Below are 21201 nucleotides of genomic sequence, written 5' to 3'. Positions count from 1 at the left end.
GCGTGTTGCAGTCACCCAATGTATGAATTACATGTTCTATGTTATTGCTATAACGAACAACAAACAGGTGGGCGTGCCGGAGTGGTTATCGGGCATGACTAGAAATCATGTGGGCTCTGCCCGCGCAGGTTCGAATCCTGCCGCTCACGATTTTTCTCCTTCTTCAAAGATCAAACTTTCTCATTTTTCTTATTTTTCTTAAACCTTGTTAGTTTGACGGATTTTTGTTGCCCTTTTTAACCCTGGGATCGAAAAGGTATTCCCTACAAAAAAATTTCAGCTTCTATTCACAATTTTTTTTTACTTTTCACACTTTTTTATTTTAAAAATTATAAATAAAATTAATTTTATTTTTATTTTTCCCACTCTTTCAATTTTTAAATTTCTAAATTTATAAATTTTAAAAAATTTTCAGATTATAAATCAAGAAACTTTTAAAAACCTTCATATTTACATATGATAAAGCTTTTAAAAATTGTCAGATTTACATATTTATAAGATATTTTTTTCAAAATTTTTTTCAAACTCTAACTATAATTCTTTTTAATTTACGAAAGGTAAAAATTCAATAAATTATAAAATTAATTGAAAATTTATATTCAAAAACTTCAAAATTAAGATATAAAGAATAATTAAAAAATTTTATTTAAAAAATTTTAAAAATAATAAATGTAAATATATATATATAGAGAGAGAGAGAGAGAGACGTGCTTAGAACTTCTCTTTCTCATTTGACCAAATAAAAATACTTTCGTAACACTGTATTTATCGGAGAAAATAATCAAAATTTTTCAATGAACTACAATTTTTTTTAAAATTAATAAAAACAATTACCTATTTTAATAAATAAAAAGATGATGGCGCGATATATTTTTAGTTAAAATAGAACAGGTCTATAGGTTTAAAGATTCTACGAAAGTAGAGGGGCAAACTCCCAACTTAGAATTATATAAATAAGGGATCAGCACAAGATATAAAGAACTATATTTTGTACAGACTTGGAAATTTGCATTTCTAGGCATTTTGTACAGACAATTGGAGTTCATCTCAAGAAACAAGAAGTATATGTTCATTTCCATTAATAATCATTTGTTTCTCGCATGTACAGTCTCATTTAATATAAACATCTTCTATTCGCTTGGCAAAAACTTTACTGCCAGCAAATGCAAAATATATCATTTGCTATAAATTTGTTTAAACTCGACACAGATAAACTTAGATTGAAAAAAAACGAACCAAACAAAACTCAAAAATCTCTTATCGCATAATTAAAAAAATATATATATATATATATATATATGCCATTTGCAATGGAAAGATTTACACCAAGTTGAAAATGGAATTTGCTGTAATTACAAAATGAGAATGGAGGAACTAAAAACAATTATAAACTTTGAATTGTAAGTTTTGCAAACCTGAATTTGCTGCCCTGTGAGTTGGCTGCTAGACAGATATTTTGACTTTTGTAAGAAGTTTTGGTTGGTTTCTATGACTTAATTGTAGCAAAAAGGGGAAGAAAATCCGCAGGAAGCCATGCCATTGGCAATTTCAAGTAACTGAAAAGCCATGTCATTGGCGCCTTCTTTGGTAAAGTGAATAACCAACAAGGGCAGACATCAAAAACGTCGACAGCACCTGTCAGAAGACAAGTACATAAGTAGAAATCGAATGATTCCACAAGATGCTGGTCATGAACTAAGGAGCCAATAGAAATGGGAGCTCCATCTGCTTGTCTAAAAAAACCTTTATTCCAAAGTAAATCCAATTCCAACTTCTTAGAAAGCAGAAAAAAGAAAACAGATTTTTCCAAAAGAAAGAAGAAATCAAACCAGGGAAAAAATGGGAAACAGTAGGGAAAGTACCGTATTGATGGTATGCCACCGTTCAAGCCTTCTAATCCTGGGCTGCATGTCTTCTATTATGCCTTCCATTGGGGAAGCCTCCTTACTCTGAGGATTCTGATGGTGGACTGCCACCCTGTTTGGTCCACTAAAACATTATTACTATTAAAAAATGAGTTATAAACCTTGATACCGTCCATTTTTATTGCATAAAAACTAATATCTTTATAAACATGTAGACCCTAAATTATCAAGAATATGCAAATAACATTGGCATGTCTATAATCTGATTTTAACATTATGTCCTCCCAATTCTATTTCATATCTTTGTAAAGATGCAGACTCTAAACCACCATGAATATGCATATTGCAGACACTAATTGCCATGATTATAATCTGATTTTAATCCATCATAAGCATTATATGAAGAAGCTTATATTAAAGGCTACCTAGTATAGGTTGATTGCTTAATTTTATTTAACAATGAACACCTGGGATCGTATATGCTCCACAAGTTCCTGCAATCTTGCAGCTTGATGAATGTGAATTCCATTGTAACTTCTTTCCACCAGCGGTAATCTTTCCAAAATTATTTGGAGATAACTCTACAAGATGAATAAAGTCACATTAATTTTAATTTACAGACAAGTGGCAACAATACCTAATTATCTCACACAATCAAAGGCCAAACCTTTGTTGAGTATGACCCATCCAGTTTCAATGCGGAACCAGCCGCAGCCACAGCCTCTTTATTGACCCCTTTGATCTGTAGGTAAGAGCTAGGGGCATCTTGTAGATGATCAACCTCAATGAGAATCTAAAAAACAACATCAACATCATCTTTAATCAGCAAGTAGAAGACTGATAATGCATCAATTCCAAGTATTTTTGCACCCTGATAATATTATGCTTAATGCATGCAGAAAGACTGCACATGCATGGAAAATATTCAAGTCAAGAAAAATTCACACTCTCTGACCCCCTCCCACAACTAAATGTTTAGGTGATTGACTCAAGTTCAAAAATAGCGATTAACCAAAAAAACGAAAAGGAAGAGAAAAATAGTTCATAAACAGTGTAGTTTTCAACAGTATTAGTACAGGTATAGAAGATTGAATAAAAGTTTTGCCACTTCAAACTTTCCATGTGAACCTACTCACAAGAAAAACACACTCAAGAAAGAGCTAGGAAAGATAAATAGTCCAGAAAATCTATTCCCCCTCAAAGACAGTCTTGCTAACACCGGATATGCCAAATCTGAGCTGAGAGATGGTAGGTCTCATCTAAGCCCTTGCCCCTATAGAGATGAATGTGAAACCTCTTCGTTTGGTTCACTTGCAGCATCTAGCCTTTGAAATCAATTACCATCTGCTGTAATGTCAATCCCAGTCTTTGATATAGAAACAAATATCCAATAAACTTATTGCCCAGCAAAAGTACTTAACAAGTAGCTATATTAACACCATAGGAACAGGATCTTCCAGTAACTTCTACCAAATAGTCCACTATTTTATCATGTAGTCTAGACATAAAGTAAAAGTGCCTAATTTAGGAATATCTCTTGATCAGATTAATACAAGAGAAGTCAAAGCTCAGCCCAATTAAAATGCTAGCTAAATTCAAGATACACCTCTGATGTCCTGTCATGTGAACCTGTAGCGTAACCTTGCTTAAAACTTCCAACATGGCATGCTATGATGTCATTTTTCCAGATATTTTGTCCACTTTCTGACTTGCCACATCATATTTTTCATATTTTTAATTTTTTTTTTAATTTGATACAAACAGAATATTGCATCTCTGTTAATGTTGTCCAAAATTACTCAAAGTTAGATTTCAAAGGCAAAATTCAACTAAATTGAAGTAGAGTAGCAAACTTCAGAAATGACCCAGAGTAGAATGGAAATTTTGGCATTAATCACGAATTAGAATGAAGTCAGAACATTGAAAAACTAGAAGCCAACACTTTCAGTCAACTAAATTGATTCCAAAAGCCACTCATGTCAACATAAAACGAGTATTATAAAACCCAAACCAATATTACCTCGCCATCTTGGTAGATGAGTGCAGATGCTGCAATACAGGCTACAGCTTGATACCTGACACCAAGGAAAGGAATAGACAACTCCAATCAATTGAACATGAACTTATCAGTGAGAAATGCCTGAAGGAAAGAAAAAAAAGAAACAGAAAATAGCAGACTATGGCCAATATGCTAATTTTTCAAATATGCAAGCTCTCAAAAATCATGACTACCATCTATATTAAAACATCAGACATGTATGTTTGAGCCCCATCATTAACAAATGCAGTGTCAACGAAAAAAGTCCCTCAAGTTGCATATTTCATGCCACTTTTTCATAAGTTACCCATGAAACTATACACCCAACCAGGGTTTTGAATTTTCAAAATCATATGAAAGAGTATCAACTTAACTTTCTCTCCCTGAAATATTCAAAGTTTTGTTCAACTGCACCTATTAATCCCCTCTCCCTTTTTTCCAAGAGAAGGAAAAAAAAAGAAAGAAAATTGTGAGGCATTTGGATTCAGCCTCGGAAATGGCTGCTCAAACCTCATCCTAATTGACAACATGGGGCTTTAATATCACGCTATTAACCATTTTTTATTCAATAACTATCATAAATGACATTCCATAATAGCAAAATTCTAGTGAACATCAACATTAAACATGTGACTTACCCAAGGTTAAGAAGGCCAGACACTGTACTAATGCTAATGTCAAAATCCACTTTGGGCTGAATGATGAAATTTCCTTCCCTTATTGGCTAACAGAAAGAATCGAGAAGAAATCAGAATATAAGTTATTCGCTACAGTTTTAGAAAAAGCAACTGCATTGCAGGGACTAAAAGATATTTTACATAAATTTCACTACTAACCTCTCGTATCAGTAATGCAAATCTTCCATCACATATTCTGACACGTATGCAGTCACTTTCTACTAACTGCCCATTTGCAGGAGTTCCAGAAAGCCTTAAATATATATCAATGAAATTCTGAACAGAACTACAGAACTTTGCAGAGTCAAGGATTTTTAAAATATCTTGATAGGCCACCTGATACCAAGAACAAATAGGAATGGTTTGTCAGTAAAAAGACTAGGCACACAAGTTTTAGACTAGAAACTTTGTAATATTTACTTGTTTGTTACTCTTCAAAACAAATAGTGAACTCTCAGGAGAAAGAGCAGGATCAAAGTCATTTCTAATTTTGAGCTGCAAGAATACAAAAAAGCTTCGGAACACAAAGTTAGCCTTGTGATCAGAGTTATTGCTGAATAATCATCAGAGTAACTCACAGAATCATACCTTTACATACATATATGTACATTCAACATATATTGTCATGCATAGGTTAAATACATACACATGCAGTACAATACTTATCAACATGTATACCTACACAAAATCTAAACAGAAAGAATACCAGAAGTTTTCTGATACTCCAAAGCACATCTCTGTACTAAAAGTTTGAGATATTCAAAGACAACTGACATGTGCATGAACAAGATGCGGTTCAGCATGCTGCTGGAATATTGGAAACACTGTCATCATGATCTCATTTTGGGACAAAAAACACCCCACTCTACTTTTGTCCCTTTGAACTTGAGAAATCAGGTGTGAATGAACACCTCCAACCTGGTATTGCAGAAAACAACCAACTTAATATTTTTTTTTCTCAAAGAAAACAAGATAATACACATATGGTATGAGAAAATCAAGCCCCAGAGATGGATTAGAGAAGTCATCTTACAAGAGCAATCCACAAATCAAGGGATTTTCGGATGTCAGGATGCAAAACATAAAGCCCCTCAAAAATGATCTGGTCGGCAGAAACAAATTAAATTCTAAAATGTTACGAGTATTTAATCCCAATGGACTAGAACAACTTAGCGATGATTTCAATTAAAGAAATATCAGATAGTATTTATGATTAAAAACAATCTTTCTTAAAAACAACTAAAAGGCCACTTGAATCTAGAGAGAATGAATGGTTTACCTTAGCAATTCATCTTTCATTTTCTAAACCTTTGGTATATTTTACCATGTTATATTTCAGTTAAAAAAATATATAATAAATAACTTTTTAAAAAAAAGCAAGGTTTGACAGCAATGAAATGAATATGTAACAGACCACACCACAATCTTCAGATACTTCAAGCTCCTTGAACCCACTATGAGAACCAGTCTCCATGTCGAATACAGGCATTTTTGTCCTTCGACCATACCTTATGTCACCAATGTTCTGCAAAGATGAAATAGAAATAGCAAAGCATTATTGATCAGATTAAAACTTTCCAATCAACATTAAACATAAACCACAAGGTATGAAAATATTTTCAATCTACATTCCTTTTATTTATGTATAACATATGGCACCAGCATCCGGATACCATTAAGCTCTCCTTGATTAATGAGTTCATTTCTTATCTTTTACTTTGGTTTTCACTATTTTGAAAATGAAAATAAAAACACTTCAACTAATTTTTGTTTCCAGAAAAGTCAAAGCAAACACAAAGTTTTCACAAATGTTGGAAACAAGAAATTATTGCTTCTAATGGTTTTGAAAACAATGTTTCCACTGCTGTTGATATTCATTATAGGAATGATATTAATATAACATTATTTATACAATAATAGTATTCTAAATTTATAAAAGGTGACTATTATAATATTATAAATATGCTGCAATGAATATATAAAAAAATAAAATATAGATGACATGAATATAATAAATCAATATTTCAAACAGAAATATAGAGTACAATACAAAATTATATAATACTATAATTATAACTAATTTTTGAATTTAATCTGAAATAACAAATAAAAACCTGTCAAGATTGAAATTAATATGTTATACAACATATATAGCAAAGACTTGTAGATTTTAATATGTAAATGTAAATGTTATTTATATACATTATTACTTTATTACTATTACAATTTACAAATCATTTCCATACGGTAAAAATATATATTTACAAATATTATTTTCTATATATTATACACATTTCTTGAAAGTACTGAAAAAAGTAATATTGGTGAAATATCTTTGATAATTTGAAGAAAGAATAATATTATATATATATATATTGACAAAGACTTTTTTTTATGTCCCATGTCTAAAATTAAGCAATACACTGTTTACCAATGGAAACAAACAATTGGTGTTACCAAATGACCCTTAAGCTTTATTAAAATTTTTTCCAAAATTAACAAAATAATCTTCTTATTTTAGCCATCATATTTCTCAAGTGGTGAGGATTAACATAGTCCTTGAAGAATTCAATAAAATTTTAGAAAAACTATGAAAGTCAGTTAAAAACTTTAAATTGTTCAAGAAGCATGTGAAAGAGCAATATCTAGATGATTGAAAATGAAAACATGGAATTTTGCATTCAAGGAAATTGGTCACCGTGTTATAAAAATGAAGTGAGGCTGGAAGTGGAATTAAGTTAACCATTGAATCATAACCCTTTAAAACCTTTAGTTACTCCTTGGTTTTCAAGGTGTATGGTTTACCACTACTATGGTTTACATGAAGTTAAATGCGTCATTTAGCCTCAACACTTAAGGCACATATTAATATATGAAACAATTTAATAAAATGCACACAAAAATAGAAGCTTACCTTTGAAAGCAAAGGCAAATCAAGAGAGTTAAAGTCATCGTATTTGAAATGCTTAACTTGCTCTGACTTAAAATAGCTTTCAAGGGAAACTACCTCACAACCAACAATATTTGCCATTTTACGTGCCAAACTAGTCTTTCCAGATCCACTAGGACCACCTGCAAAAGCAGGTGAGACATCAACAGCACGAGTTTTGCAATCAGAAGGGGAAATAGTAACAAATTCGGAAGTAAATTATGAAAACTACATGAATTTATTTCTTTCTTCTTTTATAGGTCAAGAACTTAATAGTCATTTATGTAGTTCCTACAAACTAAAGAAGATGAAGTGTGGATTAGAAGCTTCAAACTCTGGTTATCACATTGACTAAGCCACTCAAATGCAGAAATAGGAAAAGAAACATTGGATTTCAAAATTGCTTCCCTAGTAAGCCAAAAGAGTTATGCTACATGAAATAAGATTCACAAAATGGGACAGAGGCAAGTATCTAAAATCATGGTAAAAGCATATTAATATTGATTTTCATACTTTATTTAAAGCTAATAACTATCAAAGAATTTACTATGCAGTTATCCAAAGAGAGCTAACCAAACTGTTTGACCAACAAGTAGTCCCACATTTTCACGAGTCATGACCAACCAGACTCTAAATTTGTGAAAGAGAACTATATTTGCTAGGACTAGTTTCATTCACTCAAACATTATCAACAAACTCGAATAGAAGTTTGTATCACCAATTGAGAGAGAGATGTATGTTTTTGAGCATTACCAATTCCAACTATAACCGGAAAACCTTTATTCTCCAATAAAAACTGAAAAAGAGAACCAAAAAAAAAAAAAAAAAAAATCAGCTTTGGACGTGACAGATATTCTCATAAACTATTTACCATTACAAGCCTTTTCAATATAAGAGCTCTTCATTACCTGTATTCCTTGAACAGCAAGAAGCAAGCCCCGATCCAAGTCATAAGAATCAGGCATTGGGGCAAGTTTCATCGTATCCCTGAAAGCAGAAGAATCTGTAGCTTCTTCATGAGAAAGTCTACACATAAAGTTAATTACAACTCTTCATGATATATTTGAGGTAAAGAAATAACTGAAAAGTTGAACCTGAGGCTTAGCCCAAATCGTTCACCCACGTCCCTTACGAGGTGGATTCCCACAAGGCTGGGGTCCAATCCCCAACAATTACAATTCCCCTTCCCTTATCCCCAAGGCTTCGCCCTCCCTTTGTACCAAAAGAAATACTTGAAAAGTTATTGAACTGTCCAAGAGGAGGAGACGTACCTATAACAGAACCGCCATGTGAAAGATCTGATGAAGTAAAATGCCATGTTGGTAATACAGGTTCCATTTTAGATTTTGTCGGAGATCGAGTCCAAGGCTGAGATATATTCTCAAGCCGGGGTAACAAGGTTTGGAGTGGTACAGATAGGCTTTGGTGCTGCAATCACTTTTTCTTGATTACTAGACATGGATGTAGTAGAAACAAGCAGAGGAGTATTGAGGCGAGGTACACCTGAGAGTGGAATTAACTTAAGCAAAAAAGAAAAAGCAATAGCTACACTGACAGAAGGAAAGTTAGACGGAGATCATATCTAGTGAACAACCTTTTCTTTCAAGAATCATTTCCAGATATGACTTAGTGAGCCATTGTCCAGTAATACCCATCCTCAACACTTCTGCTCCAACTGTCTATGCAACAGTATAGCAACCAACATGAACATAAGTTTTTCATCAATTGTTTTTCCATAGAATGCTGAAGATGAGAGTTTAAATTTACTCACTAACCCAAATACTTACCACAAAGAACCAAACATGATAGATAAAGATTGAAAATTTGCAAGAAGATAACAAAAGTTATACATTGGATTTCGACAACATACAACATGTTTACCATAAAACAAAGGAGAAACTTGAGTTCTCATTTTGAGTTTTTTGCATGATACTTAAGCAATTGCATCTGATCACTCTCACTCAATGCTGAACCAAACTAAAGCAACAACTTTTTGATTGGTCACAGCAGGTCCATATATATTCCTTTTTTTCACATATCTTACTTGTATTAAAGTCAGCTCTATATGAAAAGCCACAAGGTGATAATCTCACTCATTAAGCATGCCTAATGGATAACAAAACGTCTCTTCACAATTATCTCCAATTATCAAAACTTTTCTTAAAACAAAGAGCAAGCTAACAGGATCATATTCACACATGTGAGTGTTAGTCATAACTCATAATCCATGTATAACCAACAGATATGACAGATATGCAACGTACATAAAGCAAAACATCTTATACTTGAGTGTGTACCATTCACTGCGATATATATTAATATTTTCTGATGGCAAGCGCAGAATAATTTGATGAAGATATAAGAAACTAAAGAAAACCTTAGATGTTTCCCTCTGGAAGAAAATTAAGTTCATACTTTCCTATCTGTGCCCCTTAGCACCAAGAAGGTTTCTTCAAGAGTATCAATTGTTTCAAATGACAGGGAAAGACTGCCAATGCTAACTGCTTTTGATGCCCTTTTGTAACTGACTACAACATTGTAGCCCAAATACAGCAGTCCACCTAGTGTCATCCTTCCAACCTGCTCAAGATTAGATATCAAAACAGGTAAAGAAAACCACATTAAGCTATTTGTAATATTAAGACACCATCTCAGAGGGCACAATGAACAAACTTTCAGATGGTTTTGACATAAGTTTCCACCAAAAAGAAGCATGTTTTTTTATCTACTACAGCGATGCAGAGAAACAATCATAGAATACAGATCGACCTAACTTTTTAGATGGTTTGTTACATAAGTTTCCAACGTCAAGAAGTATGTTATGAAATATCTTCTAAATGATGTAGAAGAACAATAGATCGAGGACCAATATAAGCTGAGCCAATCACCAGCAACTTCACTTTTAATCATCATGTCGCATATAGCTATTGTGGCAGAATATGTTTGTATTACTGCACATAATTGCCCATGTTAAAAAACAATTAACAAAAGAATACCACTAAAACAAGTCTGCATCTTTAAATGATTGCAGTTAGATTTGGCATTATACCACAGCCATGACCACTGCAACTCTGCCCAATAATGCTGGATTTCCATCAACTTTAACTACATATGACATAAATGGCCAGAGTTTGTTGAAATAAAGACGCCAATAAGTGGGATAAAAGTGACAGTATAACCACAGTTCAATCAAAAAGTCTGGTATTTAACTTTTCCAGAAGCCAATAAACACTTAAAGTGCTACTTTCAACATGTTGAATTTTGGAATTGTCTCAAGCATGTTACATCTGAATGAGGTACTATCACATTAGACAAATATGACAGTATTCCAACCTTCGTCATCTATTAGGAAAGAAATGCACAGAATTTATATTAAAGAGTAGCTCTTCGATAACAAAAAAAAAAAAAAAGAGTAAAAAGAATATACCTTATAATGAGTAAAATTTATATAGATTTCTTTTGATAGTATAAAACTTTCAAACAATAAAACTTATACAGCACATATAAAAGATTAAATAAATTAATACATTCAAAAGTATGAGAAAAAATTAAAGCTTTTCAACTCATAATTTAAAGGGTTTAGGAAATAAAGAAGGAAGAAAAGGGTAAAGTTATTGTGTGCAAAATATGTAGATAGAGATACCTTTAACCATTGCCTCTTTCATAACAAATTTAGAAAGAAACTGATAAACATGTATAACAATTAGTGTCAACTACTAATTTCATTCCATAATGAAAACACACATATTTCATTGATCAAAAAGACAAATCCTTAATTTAAGGAGTTAAAAAATCAAGTGTAATAATACTTATAATAAAGGGAAAAAAAAGTTATTAATTGGATTTAAAATGAAAAGAGCCCATAACTTATAAAATTCACTACATCAATTACAAATTTTGTGAGGGGGCTAAAAAAACAAAATTTACCTTTTCAAAGAAAAAGATATAACCATACAAAGCTTTCAATAGCCAAGGGGGGGTCAATACCCCTGATGCCTCCCCCCCCCCCCCCCCCCCCCCAGCTATACCACAGCATGTAAACTATTTTGACAGTAACACAGCCAACCCAGAGAATGAAACCATGACACATTTCAGTTTGACAACAACGGCAGCACTAGAGTTGTAAACGAGGACAAAAAGCCTGACCTCAAATTCAGCTTTTGGTCTGATGATGAAATTTTTGTCGACAATTCTCTGATCCCCAAGTGACAGATAATATCTAATACCAGATTGCTGCACCTTAATCCAATCATTTATCCGTGCTTCTTCACTAGCTGATGGGGGCCTAAGGTACATCTCAATGAAACTGAAAGCAAGATGAACTTTTCATTTCAGTTCCAAAACATCAAAAGAAAAAAGCAGTGAGAGACAAACATAACTAACACTCTGCATATAGATATTATGTAGTAATAGTCAGAACCACTCACTTATCAGTTTGTGCTTCATTTTCTTCAAAGAAAGAGGTGGAATGTCCATCAGGTGGCTGCCACAACAATATATTTTCAAATGAGATTTTCAAGGGTATAGCTGATTAATAATACAAAAAATAATTTATACATTAAAGCCAAGGAACATCTAGAGGTCCTTAACAATAAAAGGATGTTTACTCAAGACAGCTCCAGGTAACTAATTAATCAATTTCTTGTTCTTTTCTTCCTTTTTTTTTTTTCCTTGGCAAGGGGTAATATATTTAGAGCTTTCTATGCTTTCATTTCCACTCTTCCCCATTTCTTTCTATGAGCATGACACTAATAACTTAAGAAAGTAAACCACTTACACCTTTTGCTTTGTCTCATTCACATGTGTATCGTTTTTTTATGAAAGAATTTGTAAAACCTAGAGTAATATCACAATGGCTACAAAACCTTATTTAAGCCTTATTGCCATATGAAACTCAATAAAGCTGTATTCCAAGATCAAGAAAATTCCAGCCAGCACATATATACCAACCTAAACTGCAATAGTTACTAAACAAAGAGAAGATATCCATCGTTCATATATATATATATATATATAGAGAGAGAGAGAGAGAGAGAGAAGCTGAGACAAAATATCAAACTGTTTGTCCTAAAACATACTTCAATTGGGACATTATTCCAACTAGGAACCATGGGCAATGAAAATATCATTAGGTAATTGACAATTTTGGTCTAAACCATTATGCCAAATTATTCCCTCTAGTGCAATGGCAATCCATATGATATGAGTTGACAAAAGATACATGCTACTACAAACATGACCAATATTGAGTCCAAGTAACTATATATAAATGCATCATAACTGTCCTCACAGAGTTAACACAAATAGTTGAGAGAGAGCAATTTTCGTATGTTTGAGACCAAATGACCAAAGAAGTCCATAGTCAAGTATGCAAACTAATAACATAATTAACAAAACCACATATTATCAAGATAATATGACAGTGTTTATGACAATGAACCATATAATGAACATTCTTTGTTGACTCCAAATAGATCTATAAGTTCTCTTTACATTTTCAATATATGACATTATGCCTAGAATTTTATGTAACAGTAAGATAAGATGTAATCACATGCCTCACTTCTGCATTTCAGCTTGTAGATTGCTTCTCTAAATGATGATACAAAGCTGTTGTTAATTCTAATCTGCATGATAAGCAGAATTAATGAGGAATTGCCAGTTAATTTTCAATAAGTAAGAACAAAAAAAAAAAAAAAAACAAAAAACCTGTCCATGATGAAGGTCAGGCTCAATGTGCTTTCTAAACAAAGGGAAAATGCTATCAATAAGGTAATCCAGGGAGCAAGAATCTCCTATATCATATCGAACTTTGGAAAGAAGACTAAAATGAACACCACCAACCTGATACACCATGACATATTCAGAAGCATAATGTCAATATCTGGTAAAAAATTGATACCTCCACAAAGCCTTAATCGAACCTAACTCTTAGGGAAAAAGATATTACCACTGCAACTCGGATATCAAGCAGAGAGCACAATTTTGCATGCAGAGCATAAGTACCATCAACTATTACCTAAAAAAGGGATGAGCAAATTAAGTCCAAAGCAGCCATAATTCAAAATAAATCCTATTTCATACTTGCTTACCACACCGGATGTAGTACTTTTTATAGCTTTGGAACCAACACGTTTCTTTTGTTGAAAATCAAACACTGGTATCATAGTATCTTTCCCTTTTGTCAGATCCTGTATTCAACCAAAAACAAAGGGAAAATTTTAAGATGTATACACATTAGAACAACACCAAACACATCGAGATGAAGAAACAATTTCCATAAGCAATAAATTAGACGAGTGTACCACTCAAACAACAATTTCGTAACATGTTGACCCAAAAAGTCAACAAACAACGGATATTTTAACTGAAAAATTGCATTTACCAGCAACTAGCCACTTTGCCATGTGCTCAGCATATGAACAATTATGATGTTGATGTCAACATTAAAAACCATTTTATCATGGTTCAATCTAACCAAAAAAGTAAAAATTCAGCCATTATAAAGAAATGAGAAGCAGATAGAAACCTCAAGATTTTTTATTAATGCATCAAAATCTATTGAATCCAAATCATTCCCTTCATCAACTCCATCACGATAGTTCTCCATTAGTATAACAGTGCAGCCGATAACAGATGCTACCTTCTCTGCTAAGCTTTTGGAAATTGGGACCACCAGATAAACCAAAAGATTTTATAATACGAAAAGAAAGAAAGTATGCAGCACGAATTATCCGATTCTTACAAACTTTCTTTTGAAAAATAAATAGATAGATAGATAGATAAATACCTTGTTTTTCCTGATCCACTGGGACCACCAATGCCTACTGTGACAAGAACCTCCTTTTGCTCTCTGAGTGCTTGTATGGATTTGACAAGCAAATAATAGCCATGATCAAATGACTGTATCATTTCAACCCAAACAGTCATCAGGCTCAATGTAAACTTTCAAAGAACATTGCACATTTAACTCAAACAATCAACAAACTGCAAATTAGAAGTTCATAAGAGACCAATTATTACTAGCGTTGACACCATATAGGATGAACTTGAAACAGAAAATTTGGAATTTATGAGATAAAGCACCACAATATAAAACATAGGCAACCAATAAAACAACTGCATATGGTAACCAAAATTCATTAAAGTTATTCAAACCATCTGTGTATATGCTACAGACAATACTGGTGAAGAAAAATAAATAGAAGGAAGGTGAAAGCTTTCAAACATGCAAAAGAATTTTGAAGAAAAATTAGGAAGAGAGAAAGAGGGAGAGCATCTCACATTATTTGAATGAACCAATTTTTGCTTAACTCACTTATTCAATCCTAATTAGCACAACCTTTGGAATTATAAAGTTTATTTAGAGATTTCCATACTTATATCAAGAGTTGAACTCGGGGGAAACCTTGCATGATATCATCTAGAATTCATAGTCACTTTTTAATAACAGAAACAGCCATCAAAATTTATCATGCAGCAAAATCGGGGCAAACATCAATGGCATAAAGGCAACATCAAAAACTGCAATACTAGTTTGACGTACCAACAGCTCAAAATGACATCAAGTCAAATTAGACAACGGTGAACAATTACAAATTCAACACATATGTAAAACACAAAAATATCTAAGAATAAAACAGCAATGGTACATGAATAAAGAACCAAAAATGCAAATATTGATCATGATTCAAGAATATAAGTAGAAGAAAATCATTTGGTTCCAAATTTCTTGATTTCCCAAGTTTAAATACTTGTTTCCTGAAACTAGAAAACCATGATCACAGCAAATGCAACGAAAAAATGTGAATAGTCAAATAAACAGAAGAAAATGCCTATCAATAACAGAAATTCTTCATAATCCGAATTTCATTAAAGAAATAACAAGGACCCAATAACCCAGAATTCAAATACTCAAAACAAATACAACTATTTTTGGTTTCCAAATAACAATAATAAAGGGGGACTTACCACATGGAGAGGAAGAGATTGAAGAAGAAGAAGAAGAAGAAGAAGAAGAAGAAGAAGTGGAAGTTGAAGGTTGTTGATGGAAATAGTCTCGTCCTCCTTCTTGAAATACTCTTTGTACTACTTCATCCTCCATTTTTTTTTGTTAAAAAAAATCAAAAAATGTAGGATTTTTGTTCTTTCCCCAGTTCTGAGTCTGCACTTATTCTGCTTTGCTTCGCTTGGGAAGAATCAATAATCAATCAAATCTTATTAAGGAAGAGAAAGAAAAAGATAATGAAAATTTGAAAGTTTCTTTTCTTTGCTTTTTATCTTTCTTTCTTTCACGTATGCTTTTCTTTCTTCGCCGCGTTTTTCTCCCGCTTGTTTTCCTTTCTCCTATATTCTTCTTTTTCATATTTTTAGTGTTATTGTTTCATTATTTTTTCTCCTCTATTATTATTATTATTATTATTATTATTATTTAAATGTTTCTTTATAATTTTATTTTTTATATTTTAAAATTTTGAATTAAAATTACAAGTTTAACCATAAAAGCTACTTTATAATTTAAATCAAATTTTTATTCATAGATCTCCATCTCAATTCTTAACAATTTACTGTTGGATTTGGTTGAAATCTCACCGAGTTATTAACATAATTTTAAACCCAAATAAAAATTGATTTTGATGCAAGCTAGAAATCTATCTTACTTAAGCTTCATATGAATTCACTCGCTGCATCAATGTGAGGAGAATTTTTTTTTTTTTGGTGCAATCGTACCATTTCATTTCGTTTGGATGTCCACTAGTGCAGTGTGATTGAGCTCCTCTACTGCACCGAAGCAATAATTCTTTACCGAAAAAAAATAATCCAGTGAGCTACTGAACTAAACTATTTACTATAATGCCATTATTTTTTATTTTTTATTTATATTTAAATTAATTAATGTTTTGTATTTTACTTGTTTAATATTATTTTATTAAATTTTAATTGATATAAAATTTGTTATTTGATATAAAAATAATTTTTAATCATTTGTTAATTTTATAAATGTGAAATAATTAAAATTTTTTATTATAAAATTTTTAATCATTTATTAATTTATAAATTAATTATTGCTTTGTATTTTATTTTTTTAATATTATTTTATTAAATTTTAATTGATATAAATATATTATTATCAATTTTAAAATATATATTATTTGATATAAAAATAATTTTTAATCATTTATTAATTTTATAAATGTTAAATAATTTTAAATTTTTATTATATATAAATTTAAATTTAATATCTTTAATAATTATTTTTTTGTTTCATTATAATTTATCTCATCATTATTATTATTATATTTACATTCAAATACATATATTATCACAAATTCTAATTTTATTATTATGATCATTAAATTCACTATCAATCTTATCAAAATTAAATTTACCGTCCATATAAATAAACCCTATTCGAGATCCTCAAATTTGATACCGTCATTTTGCTTTTTCCGATGCCATCCTCAAAGCTAGCTATGAGCAGTGATTTGTATAGTAAAAAGAAATAAAACTATTTTATATCTCTCAAATCGAAATTACGAAATTTAATTGATCGATTTCATATAATATATATGTTAATTAAAATTGATCAATTTTATTATGAATTTAAATAAAAAATTAAATCAAATTTACATTTAATTAAAATCATATTACATGATTGAATATATTATAATATATACCATTACAATTACTCGTATTCAATATAAATTGATTGTACTAATTGATAATATAGATAAATTCAATATTTAAACAAGGATTAAGTATTAAAATTGGATTAAATTTAAAAAAAATTATTCTCTCTTGATATCACAGGAGAATGTAAATGTGATTCAGACCCATGTATTGCGATTTGGACCCATCCGATCAAATAGGTTTTCAGAAACCACGGCAGTGGAAAAAGCAAGTGAAGTGGCAAAAACATGCAGCCCAAAACTATTTCAGCTGCAGAAATTAACCAATTTTTGGGCACAATACAACGAATGAATCTTTTGTCCAAGCATTGTTTGAAACACTTTTTCTTGGATTTTGATCTTATCAATTTTCTTTTGATGTCGTACAATTAGATCTCGACATTTGTTCATTTGTGTCAAGTTTTTTTTTTTCCCGTCGATTGTTGAATAAAAATTTTTAAATGAATTTTTTATTCGATTTCGATCTAATTTAATTTATAAATAATTTTATTGTAACATTGAGACATTAGTAAGATTTTTTTTTTTGGCTAAACGGCATTTGAAATTAAAAATATGAAAAATTATTCTTAAACACGAAAATATAATAAAGGTTTTGCACTTCTCGATTGATTTTAATTTTTTAAAATTTAATAAGGTATCAACATAAATTGCATGTATAAACCTATCATCAAACATCTCCGCACATAAGTGGTAATAAAAAAATTACGTCATAAAAGGCAATTCAAGGAGCATTTTTCCTGATTAATTAAAATCTTTTTCTTCAATAAGAGTAATTATGATCTTTGTTCCATAAATAATATAGTTTAAGCCATACCATTGTATATTTGGTAATTAGTGGTAACTTGACAGGTTGTAATTAAAATTTATTTTTTTCTCTTTTTTTTTTTCTTTTCACCGGTTTGCGTTCAACGCAGGTGGATAATCTTTCATTTTCATTTAAGAAAATCAGTAATTGAATTTCGATTCTTTCACTAAATAATTATTTTGGGGATTTTTTTTGGAAAAATAATTTCATATTTTGATAATACGGAGAGAGAAATGGCCTGAAATTATGTAAAGTTGAGTCTTTGTAATCGGCAATGATAAATTACCTGCTTCATCATAATATGTCTGGTTTGTACTCGAGAAGTATTTGGTTTATGAATTATTAAATTTAAAAAAAAATATGATATCCAAGATTTTATTTCATTTTCAAGATATTTTATATTCAAATTCACTCATTTTAATTATAGTGAATTCACATATATTAATTTTTGAATAATTAACATAATTTTATATATATATATAATGGTAATTTTTTATTAGTTTTTATTAATAATAAATATTCAAATGATAAATGATATTTTTACCAGCAAAAAAAAGATAAATATTTTATTTGATTATTTTTTTTATTTATTAAATATCATCAATAAAAAATTATTAAAATTATATAAAGCGTTTATAGTTAGAAAATGCTTTAAATAATTTTTTTTATTTTTTAAAATGATTATTTAAGACATTTTTATCAAAAAATACCTTAAATAAATGCTATTTAAAAAATATGAAATGATTATTTAATGCGTTTTTAATTTTTTGTCAAAAAATATCTTAAATAATCTCTAATTTTTTTAAGGGGATACAAAAAATGTCTTAACTAATCTCTAATATTTTTTTAAAGGAAATTGTTTAATACGTTTTTTGTAAAAAACATCTTAAATAATAATATTCATTTATTTAACTATATTATTTAATAAGTTTTTTACTAAAAACGTTTTAAATAATCATTTTTATTACTTATAAGATTTAAGAAATAAAACATAAAAAAAAAACTAAAGTAACTCAATTTGTTAGAGTATATAGTTATTAATCATAAGATTGTATATTTAACTCATTTTTTTTAGTGTTTTAATTTTTTTTAAGATGATTATTTAAAGTGTTTTTGGTTATTTAAGGCGTTTTTTATATATAAAAAAAACATAGCTTAAATAATACATTTCAATTTTTTGGATAATATTATTTAAGGTATTTTTAATTAAAAATATTTTTAATTATCTATTTAATTACTTATAAGATTTAAGAAATAAAATATAAAAAAATTGAAGTAACTTAATTAGCTAGAGCATATAATTATTAACCATAAAGTTATAAGTTTGACCCATTTTTAGTGTTTTTTTTATTACTTTTTTTGTTTTTTTATTAAATTTTTATTTAATGCATTTTTGCCATAAAACAACTTAAATAATATTTTAAAATTTTGAATAAGATTTTTAAAGCGTTTTTCATGTCAAATGCCATTAATTGTAATATAAAAAAATTAACAATAAAAATCTACAATTGATTTACATTCATTTTCAAACATACTTTTTAAAATAATAACGATAATTTCATAACTTTTTTATTAAAGTCAAATTTGTAAATAATGTAATTTTCAAGTATTTATTTTTAGGGATTAATTTTTTTTAAAGATTATTTAAGATTTTTTAATTAAAAAATACCTTAAACAATCATAAAAAATTTGAATAAGATTATTTAAAGTATTTTTTCATATCCAACATTATTAATTGTAATATAAAAAAAATTAGTAACAAAAATTTATAATTGATTTGTAATCACTTTCAAACATATTTTTTAAAATAGTAATAATTATTTCATAATTTTTTATTTAAATTTCATTGTGTAAATAAAATAATATTTTTTGAATTGACAAAAGAAAGAAAACGAAATGCCCAAAATTGTAAAGAGATGGGATGCACTTCAACGTTGGCGGCAAACTTTAAGCATAGATGAAATATTATACAATATAATACGATGATATAATATAAAAATAATATAATTTAAAATTTTAATAATTATTATATATAAATTTAATAAAAATTTTTAAAAAATCATATTTTATATTTTTATATTATATAAATTATAATACAAAAATTATATTAAATTTATTTAAATACCCCTTCAAATCTAAATTTAGAGGTCATCCATTACGTCGCTCGTTAACTCTGCCTAGGGTGGGGTACCTCATATTCGCTGGAGTACGGGAATGGAAGTTGTCGCTATCATTTTGGATGCACTCTGGATCGTTGAAAGAATTTTTAGGGCAAAGCCCCACATCCATAACATCACTGGTTTTGCAAATTTGTCTAAATTAATGACAGACAAAGAAAATTATATTTTGTTGAATATGAATATGGTATCAAAGGAATTGATAAGCTTGTCAAATCTCCTCCAAAAATCAAAGTGGTAATTTTCTTCTGACTTATCAGATTGAAATAATGTTTTTCTTTGAATTAATGTTTGATGATTAATTGCAAGTATGAAACCGCAAGAGAAGCTTGAAGAGAAACACAAAAATTTAGTCTTTGATTGAATAAATTTATCTTATTTTTAATTGAATTTAAATATTAATTTTAATAAAATTAAATTAATTTAAAATTATAATTATAATTATAATAAAATTTATTAATTTTTTTAATTTCGCAATCAAACTTTAGTAAATTTTTTTTTTATTATTTTACAAAGTGACAAGTTTTATGGCAATGTAGACAATGACATTGATGTGATAAAAAAATTTTATTTATGAAATAAAAAATAAACCTATTAATGAATAAATATTTTAAATAAAATACTGTAAAAAAAAACTCGCAATTCAAGACTCATTAATTAAGTTACTCTTTTTAACCTTATGAAATGCATGATAAATTTCGAACAAAATATCTGACAAACTTTAAACCTAATTTTTGTACGATTCACTAAAAGTCAATACTTTTGACTTTCTTTCGAGGAAAATGGTACCGACATTTTCTAACTTTTTTTTTTTATGGGAATATTATCAAATGCGTTTTAAGTATCCGTCTTTTTTGGAAAGCTTTATTTTATCATTTATTAAATTAAGATATTTAAAATTTAATTTAATTAATTTAGATAAATTTTTAAATAAATAAAAATAGATAAATAACATCTACGACCTTTTTATCTTATTATCAAATATAATATTTTTTATTAAAAAAACTTGAGAAGTGCATGA

The 21201-nt window shown here is 29.4% G+C and overlaps 1 non-coding gene and 1 pseudogene across 2 annotated transcripts; one reads left to right on the top strand and one right to left on the bottom strand.

The window, feature by feature from the left end:
* The first annotated feature begins 67 nt into the window (after window positions 1-67).
* On the top strand, window positions 68-149 carry TRNAS-AGA (transfer RNA serine (anticodon AGA)). The gene has a single exon. It is a non-coding gene; the product is annotated as a tRNA-Ser (tRNA).
* Window positions 150-1275: 1126 nt separating this feature from the next.
* On the bottom strand, window positions 1276-15838 carry LOC111286996 (uncharacterized; annotated as a pseudogene). Its single transcript, XR_016341784.1, has 26 exons — window positions 15481-15838; window positions 14300-14412; window positions 14039-14165; window positions 13602-13700; window positions 13460-13528; window positions 13219-13353; window positions 13068-13136; window positions 11937-11992; window positions 11656-11815; window positions 9925-10089; window positions 9104-9188; window positions 8781-9012; window positions 8418-8512; window positions 8263-8305; window positions 7495-7652; window positions 5995-6105; window positions 5614-5682; window positions 5355-5498; window positions 5001-5075; window positions 4740-4916; window positions 4542-4627; window positions 3886-3940; window positions 2533-2658; window positions 2333-2446; window positions 1863-1977; window positions 1276-1635 (listed from the first exon to the last, which is right to left on the bottom strand). The product of XR_016341784.1 is annotated as an uncharacterized LOC111286996 (transcript).
* Between the last annotated feature and the right edge of the window lie 5363 nt (window positions 15839-21201).

Source organism: Durio zibethinus, chromosome 4 (genome assembly GCF_047325235.1).
Source record: "Durio zibethinus cultivar Kanyao isolate XHJ-2024 chromosome 4, ASM4732523v1, whole genome shotgun sequence".
NCBI classification, from domain to species: Eukaryota; Viridiplantae; Streptophyta; class Magnoliopsida; order Malvales; family Malvaceae; genus Durio; species Durio zibethinus.
The sequence above is the reverse complement of the archived record's forward strand: the minus strand, read 5'-3'. Positions and strand labels throughout refer to the sequence as shown.